Genomic DNA, 19463 nt, shown 5'->3' with positions numbered 1-19463 from the left:
AGGTCAGCCCTGCTTCAAGAGACCAACTTACAGAGAACACAGTAGCAGGTGGCTTCAGAAGTTGATGATGCTGGGCTATTGGTGATGGAGGAAACGGCAAACAGCGGGAGGAATGAATGAAAGACCTTCTGCCCCCATGATCTCACATGAAAGCACCTCTGAATTCTTCATCTCCACTGACGATTCCAACAACTGTGAGTGGGCTATGGTGGAGGGAGAAGGGAGGGACATGTTTAAGGAATATTTGTTTGTTGGACTATGTTTTATTGTCTTGGCTCCAGAATGCTAGTTTTGTGACTGGGAAATCTAGACTAGTAGGCCCAATTTTTGAAAATGCATCATTTGTGAAGGTCATAATGTCACATCCTCACAATCTGGAGAAGGGAGTTCCCATAGTAAATATTTCTATTATTGTAATTAATTGTTTTAGAAGAAACCTTCCTTCCCATGCTAGCCCGTGTACTGGGATACAGGGGATGCCCCCATGCTCTCTCACGCCATGGTGCACAGCTGCTCCCCACACTGGGGTATTCTAATCTCTCACATCCGGTGTCTCTCTGCCTCTCTCTGGCGGGGACTCGCCAAGCACTGATTGGCAGCAGCAGCACCACCTGCCCCCTAAATGCCAAGATGGGAAGTGTAAAGCCCTGGCTCCAGGGGCCAGAGGTTGCGAACTTCCGGTCTGAATGGGTCCCAGCACAGAAAGGGGAGAAGAGATTGAGGAGGAGGGAAGGTTGCTGCTCAGGCCTTGGCCACCAGGGCAACCGTGTCCAGTAGACAGGATCTTTATTGTGGGGGCAACGGTATCCATGGCACAATGTTGTTGGAGCCTGTGTATTTGGGGAATTTCAGTTAGGGTACAAGAGATGCTAGAACATGCTCACCATGGCAACACAATAATAGAACATAAGCTCATTGGAACACAAGGGCCATATTTGTCATACCAAGGGTCCAGCTATCCAGCATCGTGTCATCTGGCAGTGGTCAATGGCAGGTCCGTGTCATCTGGCAGGTGGTTCAGAGTGCATGCTCATACTGGGTAGTGCCATGTGCTTCCGAGAGAATGACCAGACCAGGTCATCATTAAGTTTTCCCTCCCTGTTGCCCATTCCCATCTTCTGACAAACAGAGGCTAAGGGCTTCATCCCTGCCCATCCTAGATAACATGGGTGGATCCACTCTCCCAGAATTTAGGGGTTTTAAAAAATTCTTAGTGCCTTGGCTTTCACAGCAACCTCTGGCAAGGAAGAAAAACTCCCACCGGGGTCCCCAGTTCCTGTTCAGTTGAAACCCCTTCTCTCTACATCTTTGTCTCATCTACAGTTTAAGACCCTGCAGTTCTACCTACCTAACTGGCCCAGAGTGTGGAACTGGAAATATTTCAGAGAATGCTACCATGAAAGTCATGGATTTCGATCTTCTACCTAGCAGCCTAAATTTGGACTCCAGGAACTCTCTCCTACCAATCCCTATATCATTGGTAGCTACCTGTACAGAGCTACTGGCTTGTCCTCAGCCTACACATAAGCCTGGCTATATGTGTGAAGCCATCTTTAACCTACACAATGGGATTTCTCTGTCTATGCTCCCTCTTTGGGGAAAATGTAAGACCTCATATTCCTGAATTTCCCCATTGAAATTGGAGCATTATTACACTTTAAAAGCATGTGCAGGGTAAAATACACATGCCTGAAAATACATAAGTTTGAAATGTACGATGAAAGATTAGCTTCTTCACACAGCTGTTGCTTTTTATGATAATATTGGCACAATTATTTCAGTGATATTGTCTAACCGAATACTTTCAAATTATGATTTATAAGGAGCTCTCCTGTGACAGCTAGTGATAAACCAAAGGGCCGGAGCAAGGTTTTAGGATGAGGCTGTATTTAGAGGAACACACCTATTCTGGGTAGGTGTCCAGCAGACAGATCTTTGTTGCCCAAGAGATCACTTTTGGCCAATACTGAGTTACAAATCTCTTTACTGAGAGCAGGGGGAATGAAATGTTCTGCTTATTGTATGAGTAGAAGGAAGCAGAACTGTACTTAGCCTGTTCTGATTCAAGGGTCAGTCCCAACTCTGAACTTCTACTGGGGATGAGCCTTCGTACATCTAAAATGTGGTTAGGGAAAAGAGCACCTGAGCAAACTGTACTTTTGCTTCCCTGTGGGTCCCTGTCACTGCAGATCTAACTAGATATATTCATGGAGAGTAGGTCAATCAAGGGCTATCAACCAGGATGGGTTGGAACAGTGTCACTAGCATCTGTTTGTCAAATGCTAGGAATGGGTGACAGAAAGGACTCACTTGATGACTATCTCTTCTTTTCATTCCCTCTGGGGCTCCCGGCTTTGGGGCCACGGTCAGAAGACAGCATACAGTGCTAGATAGACCTTTGGTTTGTCTCAGTATGGCCACTCTTATGTTCTTATCCTTGTGCTGCTGCAAGTTTACCCTGCCACTGGCTTCCCTGGGCAGTCACCCAGGTAGGTGGCCCACCCCTAAGGTCAGCCCTGCTTCAAGAGACCAACTTACAGAGAACACAGTAGCAGGTGGCTTCAGAAGTTGATGATGCTGGGCTATTGGTGATGGAGGAAACGGCAAACAGCGGGAGGAATGAATGAAAGACCTTCTGCCCCCATGATCTCACATGAAAGCACCTCTGAATTCTTCATCTCCACTGACGATTCCAACAACTGTGAGTGGGCTATGGTGGAGGGAGAAGGGAGGGACATGTTTAAGGAATATTTGTTTGTTGGACTATGTTTTATTGTCTTGGCTCCAGAATGCTAGTTTTGTGACTGGGAAATCTAGACTAGTAGGCCCAATTTTTGAAAATGCATCATTTGTGAAGGTCATAATGTCACATCCTCACAATCTGGAGAAGGGAGTTCCCATAGTAAATATTTCTATTATTGTAATTAATTGTTTTAGAAGAAACCTTCCTTCCCATGCTAGCCCGTGTACTGGGATACAGGGGATGCCCCCATGCTCTCTCACGCCATGGTGCACAGCTGCTCCCCACACTGGGGTATTCTAATCTCTCACATCCGGTGTCTCTCTGCCTCTCTCTGGCGGGGACTCGCCAAGCACTGATTGGCAGCAGCAGCACCACCTGCCCCCTAAATGCCAAGATGGGAAGTGTAAAGCCCTGGCTCCAGGGGCCAGAGGTTGCGAACTTCCGGTCTGAATGGGTCCCAGCACAGAAAGGGGAGAAGAGATTGAGGAGGAGGGAAGGTTGCTGCTCAGGCCTTGGCCACCAGGGCAACCGTGTCCAGTAGACAGGATCTTTATTGTGGGGGCAACGGTATCCATGGCACAATGTTGTTGGAGCCTGTGTATTTGGGGAATTTCAGTTAGGGTACAAGAGATGCTAGAACATGCTCACCATGGCAACACAATAATAGAACATAAGCTCATTGGAACACAAGGGCCATATTTGTCATACCAAGGGTCCAGCTATCCAGCATCGTGTCATCTGGCAGTGGTCAATGGCAGGTCCGTGTCATCTGGCAGGTGGTTCAGAGTGCATGCTCATACTGGGTAGTGCCATGTGCTTCCGAGAGAATGACCAGACCAGGTCATCATTAAGTTTTCCCTCCCTGTTGCCCATTCCCATCTTCTGACAAACAGAGGCTAAGGGCTTCATCCCTGCCCATCCTAGATAACATGGGTGGATCCACTCTCCCAGAATTTAGGGGTTTTAAAAAATTCTTAGTGCCTTGGCTTTCACAGCAACCTCTGGCAAGGAAGAAAAACTCCCACCGGGGTCCCCAGTTCCTGTTCAGTTGAAACCCCTTCTCTCTACATCTTTGTCTCATCTACAGTTTAAGACCCTGCAGTTCTACCTACCTAACTGGCCCAGAGTGTGGAACTGGAAATATTTCAGAGAATGCTACCATGAAAGTCATGGATTTCGATCTTCTACCTAGCAGCCTAAATTTGGACTCCAGGAACTCTCTCCTACCAATCCCTATATCATTGGTAGCTACCTGTACAGAGCTACTGGCTTGTCCTCAGCCTACACATAAGCCTGGCTATATGTGTGAAGCCATCTTTAACCTACACAATGGGATTTCTCTGTCTATGCTCCCTCTTTGGGGAAAATGTAAGACCTCATATTCCTGAATTTCCCCATTGAAATTGGAGCATTATTACACTTTAAAAGCATGTGCAGGGTAAAATACACATGCCTGAAAATACATAAGTTTGAAATGTACGATGAAAGATTAGCTTCTTCACACAGCTGTTGCTTTTTATGATAATATTGGCACAATTATTTCAGTGATATTGTCTAACCGAATACTTTCAAATTATGATTTATAAGGAGCTCTCCTGTGACAGCTAGTGATAAACCAAAGGGCCGGAGCAAGGTTTTAGGACCAGGCTGTATTTAGAGGAACACACCTACTCTGGTAGGTGTCCAGCAGACAGATGTTTGTTGCCCAAGAGATCACTTTAGATCAATACTGAGTTACAAATCTCTTTACTGAGAGCAGGGGTAATGAAATGTTCTGCTTATTGTATGAGTAGAAGGAAGCAGAACTGTACTTAGCCTGTTCTGATTCAAGGGTCAGTCCCAACTCTTAACTTCTACTGGGGATGAGCCTTCGTACATCTAAAATGTGGTCAGGGAAAAGAGCACCTGAGCAAACTGTACTTTTGCTTCCTTGTGGGTCCCTGTCACTGCAGATCTACCTAGATATATTCATGGAGAGTAGGTCAATCAAGGGCTATCAACCAGGATGGGTAGGAACAGTGTCACTAGCATCTGTTTGTCAAATGCTAGGAATGGGTGACAGAAGAGGACTCACTTGATGACTATCTCTTCTTTTCATTCCCTCTGGGGCTCCCGGCTTTGGGGCCACTGTCAGAAGACAGGATCCAGTGCTAGATAGACCTTTGGTTTGTCTCAGTATGGCCACTCTTATGTTCTTATCCTTGTGCTGCTGCAAGTTTACCCTGGCCACTGGCTTCCCTGGGCAGTCACCCAGGTAGGTGGCCCACCCCTAAGGTCAGCCCTGCTTCAAGAGACCAACTTACACAGAACACAGTAGCAGGTAGCTTCAGAAGTTGATGATGCTGGGCTATTGGTGATGGAGGAAACGGCAAACAGCGGGAGGAATGAATGAAAGACCTTCTGCCCCCATGATCTCACATGAAAGCACCTCTGAATTCTTCATCTCCACTGACGATTCCAACAACTGTGAGTGGGCTATGGTGGAGGGAGAAGGGAGGGACATGTTTAAGGAATATTTGTTTGTTGGACTATGTTTTATTGTCTTGGCTCCAGAATGCTAGTTTTGTGACTGGGAAATCTAGACTAGTAGGCCCAATTTTTGAAAATGCATCATTTGTGAAGGTCATAATGTCACATTCTCACAATCTGGAGAAGGGAGTTCCCGTAGTAAATATTTCTATTATTGTAATTAATTATTTTATAAGAAACCTTCCTTCCCATGCTAGCCCGTGTACTGGGATACAGGGGATGCCCCCATGCTCTCTCATGCCATGGTGCACAGCTGCTCCCCACACTGGGGTATTCTAATCTCTCACATCCAGTGTCTCTCTGCCTCTCTCTGGCGGGGACTCGCCAAGCACTGATTGGCAGCAGCAGCACCACCTGCCCCCTAAATGCCAAGATGGGAAGTGTAAAGCCCTGGCTCCAGGGGCCAGAGGTTGCGAACTTCCGGTGTGAATGGGTCCCAGCACAGAAAGGGGAGAAGAGGTTGAGGAGGAGGGAAGGTTGCTGCTCAGGCCTTGGCCACCAGGGCAACCGTGTCCAGTAGACAGGATCTTTATTGTGGGGGCAACAGTATCCGTGGCACAATGTAGTTGGAGCCTGTGTATTTGGGGAATTTCAGTTAGGGTACAAGAGATGCTAGAACATGCTCACCATGGCAACACAATAATAGAACATAAGCTCATTGGAACACAAGGGCCATATTTGTCATGCCAAGGGTCCAGCTATCCAGCATCGTGTCATCTGGCAGTGGTCAATGGCAGGTCCGTGTCATCTGGCAGGTGGTTCAGAGTGCATGCTCATACTGGGTAGTGCCATGTGCTTCCGAGAGAATGACCAGACCAGGTAATCATTAAGTTTTCCCTCCCTGTTTCCCATTCCCATCTTCTGACAAACAGAGGCTAAGGGCTTCATCCCTGCCCATCCTAGAAAACATGGGTGGATCCACTCTCCCAGAATTTAGGGGTTTTAAAAAATTCTTAGTGCCTTGGCTTTCACAGCAACCTCTGGCAAGGAAGAAAAACTCCCACCAGGGTCCCCAGTTCCTGTTCAGTTGAAACCCCTTCTCCCTACATCTTTGTCTCATCTACAGTTTAAGGCCCTGCAGTTCTACCTACCTAACTGGCCCAGAGTGTGGAACTGGAAATATTTCAGAGAATGCTACCATGAAAGGGCGGGAGGAAGGTTTTAGGACCTGGCTATATTTACAGAAACACAACTACTCTGGTAGGTGTCCAGCAGACAGATCTTTGTTGCCCAAGAGATCACTTTTGGCCAGTATTAAGTTAAAAATCTCTTTACTGAGAGCAGGGGTAATGAAATGTTCCACTTATAGTATGAGTAGAGGGAAGCAGAACTGTACTTAGCCTGTTCTGATTGATGGCCAGTCCTAGCACTTAACGTCTGCAGGTACTGAGCCTTGGTATATCTAAACTTGGCAGTTCATAGTCCCAGGACATGCGTTTCCCTCATCAATTATGAAAGTGAAAAGCTTGCTCATGTTTAATGGACGCTAATCTAAGAATCTGCATTACAGTAAGTTGTATGACCAATGCAGTTTTGTTTTTTTCATTTAATTTATTCAGCCCCGGCATTTAACTTCTACTTGCAATGAGCCTTCATATATCTAAGTCTGGCAGTACATAGGCCCAGGAGCTCGTGTTCCCACATCAGTTATGAAATGAAAAACCTGCCTGAGCACAGTACCTAAGGGTATGTCTACACTACCCCGCTAGTTCGAACTAGCGGGGCAATGTAGGCATACCGCACTTGCAAATGAAGCCCGGGATTTGAATTTCCCCGGCTTCATTTGCATAAGCGGGGAGCCGCCATTTTTAAAACCCCGCTGGTTCGAACCCCGTGCAGCGCGGCTACACGGGGCACGAACTAGGTAGTTCGAACTAGGCTTCCTAGTTCGAACTACCGTTACTCCTCGTTAAATGATACTAGGAGGGTCGTGTAGACATACCCTAACAGCTTGAGCCCCAGGACCTCGTTCACTGCTAAGTGGGCAACAGATCTGCGCTCGCTAAGCAAGCGATTTGGATGCCTGATCTCAGTGGAAAGTGATTGAAAGGGAGGAGGGCGAACTTGTGTGTTCCTTGTTGGTGTAGACTTTGTCTAAGAGTCACAGGCGCTATCCTACCTGCCCACTCCCCTCTTTTAAACTAATGTTTGATTAAACTCTACAGTGACTATTAGAGCTGCACTCTCTAAAAATCTGGTCTAAGTTTTGAATCTGGTTGTGAGACAATGTTTCTCGTGAAGAGACTTCCCAGTTCACACTATCAGTAAGGGCTTGCCCACTGAACACTGGAATCACTGAGATCTGGGAGGAACCTGCAGCAGAGCTAACCTTAGGGAAAATGACACCCTGGGAAAACTTGTCGTTTGGCACACTGCTCCCCATGAGTATCTGGCAGTGCACATATCTGTCCTGCAGTGCAGTGTACCCGGGCCCCCGTCTTTCCTGGGAGTTCATGGCAGTAGGTGGCCCACCTGTATGACTGGTGCTGCCTTAAGATATTGACTTGCAGAGGGTGCGCTGCATCTGAGCCGGTGACATCAGAAGTTGAAAATGCAGGGCCAAGGGTGACAGAGCGATGGAGTGAATGCAAACCGCTGGAGGAAAGAGTGAAGTACTTTCTGCCCCCAGATCCACAGGGGTGGGAGGTGATCTCACATGAAAGCAAGTCTGAAATCTTTGTCTCTGCTGATCAATGACAACAAGTGTGAGGTACGGTGTAGGAAGAAGGGAGGGACATAGAATCATAGAACACTAGGACTGGAAGGGACCTTGAGAGGTCATCGAGTCCAGTCCCCTGCTCCCATGGCAGGACCAATTATTGTCTAGACCATCCCTGATAGACATTTATCTAACCTACCCTTAAATATCTCCAGAGATGGGGATTCCACAACCTCCCTGGGCAATTTATTCCAGTGTTTGACCACCCTGGGAGTTAGGAACTTTTCCCTAATGTCCAACCTAAACCTCCCTTGCTGCAGTTTAAGCCCATTGCTTCTTGTTCTAACATGTTAAAGAGACATTTGTTTCTTGGTCTATGTTTTAGTGACTTGGCTTCAGAATGTTTGATTTGTGACTGGGAAACACATATGCTTCCTAGTAGGCCAAGTTTTTAAAAATGTATAGTTTGTGAAGGTCATTTTGTCACATACTTTCTGTCTGGAGAGGTGATTACCTTGAGGAGTTCCTGTACTACATATTTTAATTATAATAATTAATTCTTACATAAGAATGGCCACACTGCTCACACCAATGATCCATGTAGTCCAGTATCTTGTCTTCTGACAGTGGCCAATACCAGGTGCTTCAAAGGGAAAGAACACAACAGGTAATCATTGAGTGATCCATTCCTGGTTGTCCGCTTCTAGTTTCTAGCCTCTAGCCAACAAAGACTTTCAACAGTCAGTGCACGTTATGGCATCCCTTCCCACCCTGGCTAATCATGAACATAACAGACAAAGCTTACATGAACTTACCTAGTTCTTTTTTTAATTCTGTGATAGTTTTAGACTTTACAACATCCTCTGACAAGGAGTTTCTAAAGCTGGCTGTGCACAGTCTGAAGAAGTACTTTCTTTTGATAGTTTTAAATTGATGCCTATTAATGTAATTCAGTAACCCCTGGTTTTTGGGTTAAGAGAAAGGATATATAACATTTCCTTATTCACTTTCTTCACATCAGCCAAGATTTTACAGACTGCAATCACAGCCCCTCTCAGTCATCTTTTTCCAACTTGAAAATGTCTTTTTCATGTCTCCTGATATGGAATCGCATTCCATGCCCTTAATCATTTTGGTTACTGGTCTCTATTGCTTTTTCAATTTCAAATTAGCTTATTTGAGACTGGGTGCCCAGAACGGCATACAGTTTTCAAGATGTCAATGGATTTATATAGTGAAAGTGGAGGAGCTTGGTTTGCCAGACTCATCAGCAAAACCATAATGACAACACACATGAAAACATTGCAAAACACAACATCTCTGGCATACATGGACATACAATACACCTTATAAACTAGTCACTGTCAAAAGTCAATTTTAGAAGTATTTGATGATGATGTCATTAATAATCCTGGTGATACAACACAGTTTATACAGAATTTCTATTTAAGCAAGAAATAACATACAATACAAAGTGGAGGCTTATATTATGCACATAGAATCATAGAATCATAGGACTGGAAGGGACCTCAAGAGGTCATCGAATCCAGCCCCCCGCCCTCAAGGCAGGACCAAGCTCCGTCTACACCATCCCTGACAGATGTCTATCTAACCTGTTCTTAAATATCTCCAGAGAGGGAGATTCCACCACCTCCCTTGGCAATTTATTCCAATATTTGACCACCCTGACAGTTAGGAATTTTTCCTAATGTCCAATCTAAACCTCCCCTGCTGCACTTTAAGCCCATTACTCCTTGTCCTGTCCTCAGAAATCAAGAGGAACAAATTTTCTCCTTCCTCCTTGTGACACCCTTTTAGATATTTGAAAACCGCTATCATGTCCCCCCTTAATCTTCTTTTTTCCAAACTAAACAAGCCCAGTTCATGAAGCCTGGCTTCATAGGTCATGTTCTCTAGACCTTTCATCATTCTTGTCGCTCTTCTCTGTACCCTTTCCAATTTCTCCACATCTTTCTTGAAATGTGGCGCCCAGAACTGGACACAGTACTCCAGTACATTGTCACTAGTTTAATCGTGAAGTTGAACGCTAGCTCTGAGTAAGACTGGCAAATGCTCACTGCCTTTTCTGAAGAAATTCATTGCACTGCTTAGAAGCATGCAGTGCAACTGTGCTATGATAAAGCAGCTGCAAAAGTGAAGAACTCTCTGACGAGTGTTCCCTGGAAGCGAAATGCTTGAACAGCCCTCCAGAAGAGATGTAGATGCCACCAAACTGATAAGCAGACAGCCCACAATCACCCACAACTGGTAAACGTATGTATTGATGGTGCATAACTGAGCTTGCTTTGGTGCATATAACAATAAAAAAAACTTAACTGAAACCCAAATAGATAGGTTCTTGAGACTCTACAGCTTCCTGCAGACTGTGCCAGACTGAAAGAGAAGGTAACAGCAGGGATTTCACCTTGACCCACAAGCTGAAATGACCTACAATGGTGTATGAGTGCAGCTACTTGATTATATCCTTCAGGCTTCACTGTCTTGCGAGGGAAAGGGACCACAATGAGGATGGAGAGAGGGCTTTGTAGTCTTCGACCATGGGATGTTGTACCAGGAATTGTTAATAAGAGACAGGATATAAAACACAAAGAGAGGGAAGATCATCTTCACAGCCAGGCTTGCCAACTTAGTGAGGAGGCCTTTAAATTAGGTTATCCAGGGGATGGAGACCTAAGCCTTTGGGAAGTAAGGAGAATACCAGAAGGAAAAATAAGAAGAAGGGCAGAAGAGAGAAAGACTCATGATTAATACAGAGAAAGAAAGACAATTGGCTAGTTATCTGAGGTACCTGTATATGAACGGAAGAAGTCTGGGAAACAAACAGGAAAGAATGGGAACTAGAATGTGATTGGAATAAGAGAGACTTGGTGGGGTAAGTTGTATGACTGGAGCACAGTCATGGAAGCAGATGAAATGCTCAGAAAGGACCGGCAGGTGAGAAAAGTTCGAGGAATTCAACCATACGTAAAAAACCAGCAGGATTGTTCATCACACCAGCCTGAAATAAGGGAAAAGACCATTGGAAGACTTTGGGTAAGATGAGAGGGTATGTCTACACTATCTCCCTAGTTCGAACTAGGGTGGTTAATGTAGGCAACCGGAGTTGCAAATGAAGCCCGGGATTTGAATTTCCCGGGCTTCATTTGCATATTGCCGGGTGCCGCCATTATTAAATGTCCGCTAGTTCGGACTCCATGCCCGTGGCTACACGCGGCACGAACTAGGTAGTTCGGATTAGGCTTCCTATTCAGAACTACCGTTACTCCTCGTGGAACTAGGGTGGTAGTGTAGACATACCCAAAGTGACTCCGGTGGTATCATGGTTAGGGTCTGTTTTTACAAGGATGAGTCAGACGTGTCTTTCTTTGCACAACTAACAGATTTTCTTATGAACTTCATGAACTGAAGTCAACAACTGGAGTCCCTGGTTCTCACGGAGAACTGCAATCACCGTAGCATCTGCTGGAAGGGCAAAACATTTGTGCACAAACAAGTTAGAAAGTTTGTGGAGAGCACTGAGAACAGCTTCCCGGAGCAGTGATGGAGGAACCAACTAGGTGTCATACGCCGCCTGATCTCCTGCTGCTAAGCAGAGAAGATTTGTTAGGAAAAGCAGCTTTTGGTGGCACTGGGACATCAGTGAACATAAGAGGGATGAATTAAGGATGTGTTCCAAAAGGAAAGCGGATGAAGCGGACCCGGCCCGCGCCTACCTGCGAGGGAGGGCGGCCGATGAAGGGGCCCCGGCCCGCGCCTCCCTGCGATGGAGGGCGGCCGACCAAGTGGCCCCGGCAGAGGAGAAAAATTCGAGGTATTGCATTGTACGTAAGGGAACTCGTTGATTGTTCAGAACTTCAGAATGGGACTGGGGAAAAGCCCACTGGATTTCTTTGAGTAAGATCAGAGCAACTCTGCTGTTGTCATGGTGGGGGTCAGTTTCTCCAAGGAGAATGGGGCAGATGTATCTTTCTTTGGACAACTCAGAGATGAACTGAAGTCCTCAGATGAGAGGCCCTGGTTCTCACAGGGGACTACAATCACCCTGACATCTCTTGGAAGAGCAATATATTTGTGCATCAACCATCTACGAATTTTGTGGACAGCGTTGAAGACACCTTCCTGGGGTAAGTGATGGAGGAAACAGCCGGGTGTCATGCTCCTCTTGACCTGCTGCCGCCAAGAAGTGAAGAACTGTTAGGAGAAGTGAGGGAGGACCGCCGACAAAGAGACCCCGGTCCGCACCTCCCTACGAGGCTTGGCGGCCGACGTGGCGGCCCAGGCACTCCCCTCCAAGCGACTGGAAGAGAAGGCAGCATCAGGCACTTGACCATGACCCTCAAGCTGAAATGACCTGAAATGGCGTACGAGTGCAGCAACTTGATTGTAGCCTCCAGGCTTCACTGTCCTGCGAGGAACAGGGACCACAATGGGGATGGAGAGAGGGCTTTGTAGCCTTCGACCGTGGGATGTTGTTGCAGGAATTGTTAGTAAGAGACGGGATCTAGCAAACAAAGGGAGGGAAGATCATCTTCACAGCCAAGCTTGCTAACTTAATGAGGAGGCCTTTCAATTAGGCTATCCAGGGCATGGAGACGTAAGCCCTGTGGCAAACAAGGAGAAAATCAGAAGGAAACATGAGGAGAAGGGCAGAAGAGAGAAAGACTCATGATTCATTCAGAGAAAGTAAGGCAATTGGCTAGGTATCTTAGGTACCTGTATATGAAACGGAAGAAGTGTGAGAAACAAACAGGAAAGAATGGGAACTACAATGTGACTGGAAAAAGTGAGTCTTGGTGGGGTAACTTGCATGACTGGAACACAGTCATGGAACCATATGAACTGCTCAGAAAGGACCGTCAGGGGACAAAAGTTCAAGGAACAGCACCGTACGTAAGAAAACAGCCTGATTGTTCATTACTCCAGCTTGAAACAAAGGAAAAGCCCATTGGAAGTCTTTGTGAAAATGAGAGTGACTCCGCTGGTGTCATAGTGGGGGTCGGTTTTTCCAAGGCCGATGAGGCCGATGTGTCTTTCTTTGCAAAACTAACACATTTTCTTACGAACTTCACGAACTGAGGTCCTCAGACCGGACGACATGGTTCTCACAGAGGAAAGCAAATACCGGGAAAGAGCAAAACATTTGTGCACAAACAAGTTAGGAAGTTTGTGGAGAGCGTTGAGTACAACTTCCCGGGGCAAGTGACGGAAGAACCAACTAGGTGTCATACTCCTCCTGCTGCCAAGCAGAGAAAATTTGCAAGGAAAGGTAGATGTCGGTGGCAACTTACACAACAATGAACATAAGATGGATGAGTTAAGAATGTGTTCCACAGGAAGAAAGGAAAGCCTACGTGGGGGCGGCCGAAGAAGCGGCCCCGGCCCGCGCCTCCCTGCGAGGGAGGGCGGCCGACGAAGCGGCCCCGGCCCGCGCCTCCCTGCGAGGGAGGGCGGCCGATGAAGCGGCCCCGGCCCGCGCCTCCCTGCGAGGGAGGGCGGCCGAAGAAGCGGCCCCGGCCCGCGCCTCCCTGCGAGGGAGGGCGGCCGAAGAAGCGGCCCCGGCCCGCGCCTCCCTGCGAGGGAGGGCGGCCGACGAAGCGGCCCCGGCCCGCGCCTCCCTGCGAGGGAGGGCGGCCGACGAAGCGGCCCCGGCCCGCGCCTCCCTGCGAGGGAGGGCGGCCGCACTGTGACGTAGTGGGGGTACTTGCTGGGATGTGGTGACCTCTGCTGTCTGGAGCAAGACCCAGCAGGGAAAACCTCACTAGGCAGAGGTAAGGACAAACTTGTTGAACCAGTGGCCAGACACCCCCCATGGAGAGGAACAAAGGAAGGTGAATGCGGCCCTGGCTGGGGGGCAGGGCTGGAAGTGGGTTAGTTGGTTGGTGGCTGTCTGTGAGGATGGATGAGACAGCCTAGGGAGAGGAGCTGGAGTTTTAGGGGCCCAGTCTCCCCCATCTCAAGGGGGCCTGAGGCATCCTAGCCCAGTTCCTGTAACCAGATTACATCGGTGCTGCGCTGTGCTGGAGGAGCAATAAACCACCCTCGATTCCACTGGCTGGTACAGTCTGTTTGTGCCATTTCGGGGTGCAGGAGACGGGGAACCCCCAACGTGCCGTCACACTGGTGTCAGGAGCGGGATGCCCTGCACCCTGTGGATGAAGCTCCCAGCGGCGAGCGACAAGGCGCAGTAGAAGCAAGAGCCCTGGAGCCAGGCGTGCTGGAGACAGAGCGAAGCGGTTCCTGGGAATCGTGGGGCGCTGCAGCACTAGACTGGTGAGTCTGCACCAAGGGGACCAGCGGGCAGATGGCCTACGCCCGACTCTTGAAGGCAGAGCTGGTGGGGCTGTGCAGAGAGAGGGGCTTGCCTGTGCGGAAAGCAACCAAGGCCCAGCTGATTACCCAGCTGGAAGAGAATGACCAGCCACGGGGCCAGGATCTTGTCCCCAGGGGAAGCAGCCAGACCCCCCCTGAGAGTGTGTCAGGCTCAGAGAGGGGGAGGAGCACTGGAACCCACCGGAGAGATGAGACAGCGTCTCCCGGGAGGCCTGCAAGCCGTAGCCCATCTAGGGCAGGGGCCAGACCAGCGGAGCTGCGGCGGCTGGAGATCCAGCTGCGGATGAAGGAATTGGAAGTACAGGACCGAGAGAAGGAGCGCCAAGATCGAGAGAGGGAGCGCCAAGATCGAGAGAGGCAGCGACAGCATGAGCTGGCCATGGCAGAGCGGAGAACCTGCGGGGCCCCGGCTGCGCCAAGAGTGGATGGGCCCCAGAGTCCCGGGGATGCCAGGCGCTTGGAGAGGCTCACGGTGGCCCAATTGAAGGACGTGGGCGACATAGACGGGTTCCTCAGCTCCTTTGAGAGGGCCTGTGGGCTGCAACAGGTCCCCCCAGCTGACTGGCTGCAGGAGCTCATCCCCGCACTGAACCAGGAGGCGGCCGGAGTGCTCAGTCAGCTGGAGGACCTACAGCCAGGGGATTACAACCGAGTCAAGGAGGCCCTGCTGCACAAGTTCGGGCTGACCCCCGAGATGTACAGGAAGAAGTTCCGGGGGGTACAGAAAGGGCCACGGGAGACCTATGTGGATCTGGCCTCCCGCCTGGCGCAATACTGCCGCAAGTGGGTCTCGGGAGTCGGAGCCCAGACCGCAGAGGAGCTGCTCAAGCTGGTCATGATGGAGCAGTTCTATGAAGTGTGCCCACCCAAACTGAGGCTGTGGCTCAAGGACCGGAGACCAGAGAACCCCCAGGAGGCCGGGAGACTGGCGGATGAGTTCACGGAGAGCCGGTCCGGGGGTGAACGGGAGTCCCGGAGAGAAAGAGAATCGCGCAGAGACCGGTTCTCGGCGGAGCAACGGAGAGAGACACCTCCGAGGCGAGCCCCAGGGACCAGGACCAGTCATCGATACCCCAGAAAACCAGCCAGGGCCCGGGCAGAGCCGACCCGAATGGGCCCACAGAACCTAACTTGCCATCGCTGTGGGCAACGGGGCCACAAGAGGGCTCAATGCACCAGGCGCAAGAACAGGTCCCATGACCTGGGACGTTCCAGGGTTAACTGGCTGGGGTGGGAGGAAGGGCCGGCTGCCCCAGTGGCAGGGGCTGGCCGGCAAACCTCCGCTCGGGGAGGGGGGAAGGATGCTCAGTGCACCTCCCCTGGGAGGTCTGACCCTCGGGAGACAGATTTATCCGTGCACCGGGTGGGGGCGGGGCGGCCCCTACGGAGGGACTGCCTCGTACCCCTGGAGGTGGATGGCAGGAAGGTGACGGGTTTCTGGGACACGGGGGCGGAGGTGACGCTGGCCCGGCCCGACATAGTGGCCCCAGACCGTATGCTACCCGACACTCAGCTGACACTGAGGGGCATAGGCGGCACCCCCTTTAAGGTACCCGTAGCCAGGGTGCATCTGAAATGGGAGGCCAAGGAGGGCCCCAAGGAAGTGGGGGTGCACCCGCACTTGCCCACCGACGTGCTAATGGGGAGTGACCTAGAGGAGTGGCCAGACGGACCCCACAGGACGCTGGTCACCACCCGTAGCCAGAGCAAGCGAGGGGCTTGCGGCCCGGAACTCGAGGAGGTTCCCCAACAGGGGGCCCAGGGCCCCGTCCCAGCAGACCTAGAGTTGGACCTAGGCAGTGGGGGGAACCACGGCCCTGTCCCAGCCCCAGCCGCTGAATTCCAGGCGGAGGTGCGAGCGGATCCCTCCTTGCAGGCCCTGAGGGACCGGGCTGACCTGGGTGCCGCTCAACCCCTAGGAGGAGATTGCCAGGAGAAGTTCCGGTGGGAGAGGGGATTTCTGTACCGGGAATGGCTTTCCCCCGGGACGGTAGGCAAGTGGGGGCTCCAGCGGCAGCTGGTGGTTCCCCAAAGGTATCGCCGCAAGCTGCTACACCTGGCCCATGACATCCCGTTCTCGGGACACCAGGGGATCCGGCGCACGCGGCTGAGGCTGCTCCAAAACTTCTATTGGCCGGGGATGTTTGCAGCTGTCCAGCGGTACTGCCGGTCCTGCGACTCCTGCCAACGAGTGGGGAAGGCCCAAGACAGGAAGAAAGCTGCATTGAGACCCCTGCCCATCATAGAGGAGCCTTTCCAGAAGGTGGCGATGGATATTGTGGGGCCCTTCAGCAGAGCGACCCGGACAGGGAAGAAATACATCCTGGTGGTGGTGGACTTCGCCACCCGCTACCCCGAGGCCGTGGCCCTGCCCTCCATCGAGGCAGACACGGTGGCAGACGCACTGCTGACCATTTTCAGCAGGGTGGGGTTTCCCCAGGAGGTTCTCACGGACCAGGGATCCAACTTCATGTCGGCCCTGCTCCGGTGCTTGTGGGAGAAGAGTGGGGTGCAACACACCTGGGCCTCGGCGTATCACCCCCAGACCAACGGGTTGGTGGAGAGGTTCAATGGGACTCTGAAGCAGATGCTACGGACCTTTATGCACAAACACCCGCAGGACTGGGACAAGTACCTACCCCACCTGCTGTTTGCATACAGGGAAGTGCCCCAGGAGTCCACGGGGTTCTCGCCGTTCGAGCTGTTATATGGGAGGCGAGTGAGGGGCCCCCTGGACTTATTGAAAGACGAGTGGGAGGGGAAGGTCTCCCCGGAGGGTGAGCCGGTCGTGGAATACGTCCTGACATTCCGGGAAAGACTTGCCGAGCTCATGGGCCTGGCCAGAGAGAACCTGAGCAGGGCCCAGAGGAAGCAGAAGGTCTGGTACGACCGCAATGCACGGGCCCGCGCCTACGCTACCGGGGACCAGGTGATGGTCCTGATCCCCGTGCGGAAGAACAAGCTGCAAGCCGCCTGGGACGGCCCCTTCAAGGTGGTTAAGCAGCTGAACGAGGTGAACTACGTGGTGGAGCTGACGGGCCGGACGCGCGGCCAGCGGGTATATCATGTTAACATGATGAAGCCGTACTGGGACAGGGAGAACTTGGTGCTGGCCGTGTGTAAGCCCTGGGAGGAGCAGGGGGAGGATCCCCTGGTGGGCCTGTTCCCTGGGACCGGAGAGGACTCTTCGCTGGAGTCAATTTCCCTCTCAGACCAGCTCACCCCGGCCCAGCAGGCCGAGATCCGGGAGGTGCTGCGCTCCCACCAGCAGCTGTTCTCCAACAAGCCGGGTCTCACCAACCTGGCTGTCCACCGGGTGCAGACGGGCACTCACCCCCCGGTGCACTGCTCCCCATTCAGGGTCACAGGGAAAACAGCCCAGGACCTGAAGAGAGAGGTCCAGGACATGTTGGCCCTGGGGGTGATCCAGCCGTCCTCCAGCCCCTGGGCCTCTCCCGTGGTGCTGGTTCCCAAGAAGGACGGGTCGATCCGGTTCTGCGTGGACTACCGGAAGCTCAATGCCATCACGGTGTCCGATGCCTACCCGATGCCAAGGCCCGATGAGCTCCTGGACAAGCTGGGGGGAGCTCGCTATCTCACCACCCTGGACCTAACCAAGGGCTACTGGCAGGTGCCGCTAGACCAGGAGGCCAGACTGAAATCGGCTTTCATCACGCCACTGGGGCTCTATGAGTTCCTGGTCCTGCCCTTTGGCCTCAAAGGGGCGCCGGCCTCCTTCCAGCGCCTGGTGGACCAGCTGCTGAGGGGAATGGAGAACTGTGCCCTAGCGTACATCGATGACATCTGCGTCTTCAGCCAGTCCTGGGAGGACCACGTGGCCCAGGTCAGCCAGGTACTGGATCGGCTGAGGGAGGCTGGGCTGACCGTAAAGGCTGGGAAGTGCAAGGTTGGAATGGCCGAAGTGTCCTACCTGGGCCATAAGGTGGGGAGCGGCTGCTTGAAGCCAGAGCCGGCCAAAGTGGAGGCCATCCGGGACTGGCCTGTGCCCCAGACCAAGAAGCAGGTCCAGGCTTTCATTGGGATGGCGGGGTACTACCGGAGGTTTGTGCCCAACTCCAGCTCCATCGCTGCCCCGATCACAGAGCTGTGCAGGAAGGGGAGGCCCAACAGGGTGGTCTGGACGGAGCAGTGCCAGAGGGCTCTCTGTGCACTGAAGGAAGCCCTGGCCAAGGCCCCAGTGCTGGTAAACCCAGACTTCGACAAGCCCTTTATCGTGTTTACGGACGCCTCGGACACTGGGCTGGGGGCGGTGCTGATGCAGGCGGACGAGAAAGGGGAACGTCACCCCATCGTGTACCTGAGCAGGAAGCTGCTGCCCCGGGAGCGGAGCTACGCGACCGTAGAGAGGGAATGCCTGGCCATGGTGTGGGCCCTGCAAAAACTGCAGCCGTACCTGTTTGGCCGGCGTTTCACGGTGTTCACCGACCACTGCCCCCTGACCTGGCTACACCAGATGAAGGGGACCAACGCCAAGCTGCTGCGGTGGAGCCTGCTCCTGCAGGACTACGACATGGAAGTGATCCACGTCAAGGGGAGCGCCAACATCATCGCCGACGCGCTGTCCCGTGGCGAGGGACCCGAACTTCCCCAGGTCACGAGCGGAGTGACCCTGCTCAGTTCACTCTCGGAGGGGGGAGAACTGTGACGTAGTGGGGGTACTTGCTGGGATGTGGTGACCTCTGCTGTCTGGAGCAAGACCCAGCAGGGAAAACATCACTAGGCAGAGGTAAGGACAAACTTGTTGAACCAGTGGCCAGACACCCCCCATGGAGAGGAACAAAGGAAGGTGAATGCAGCCCTGGCTGGGGGGCAGGGCTGGAAGTGGGTTAGTTGGTTGGTGGCTGTCTGTGAGGATGGATGAGACAGCCTAGGGAGAGGAGCTGGAGTTTTAGGGGCCCAGTCTCCCCCATCTCAAGGGGGCCTGAGGCATCCTAGCCCAGTTCCTGTAACCAGATTACATCGGTGCTGCGCTGTGCTGGAGGAGCAATAAACCACCCTCGATTCCACTGGCTGGTACAGTCTGTTTGTGCCATTTCGGGGTGCAGGAGACGGGGAACCCCCAACGTGCCGTCACAGCCCCGGCCCGCGCCTCCCTGCGAGGGAGGGCGGCCGACTCAGAGGCCCCGGCCCGCGCCTCCCTGCGAGGGAGGGCGGCCGACT

Source organism: Pelodiscus sinensis, chromosome 1, assembly GCF_052426305.1.
Source record: "Pelodiscus sinensis isolate ZL-2025 chromosome 1, ASM5242630v1, whole genome shotgun sequence".
In the NCBI taxonomy this organism is placed as follows: Eukaryota; Metazoa; Chordata; order Testudines; family Trionychidae; genus Pelodiscus; species Pelodiscus sinensis.
Note: the sequence above shows the minus strand (reverse complement) of the source record.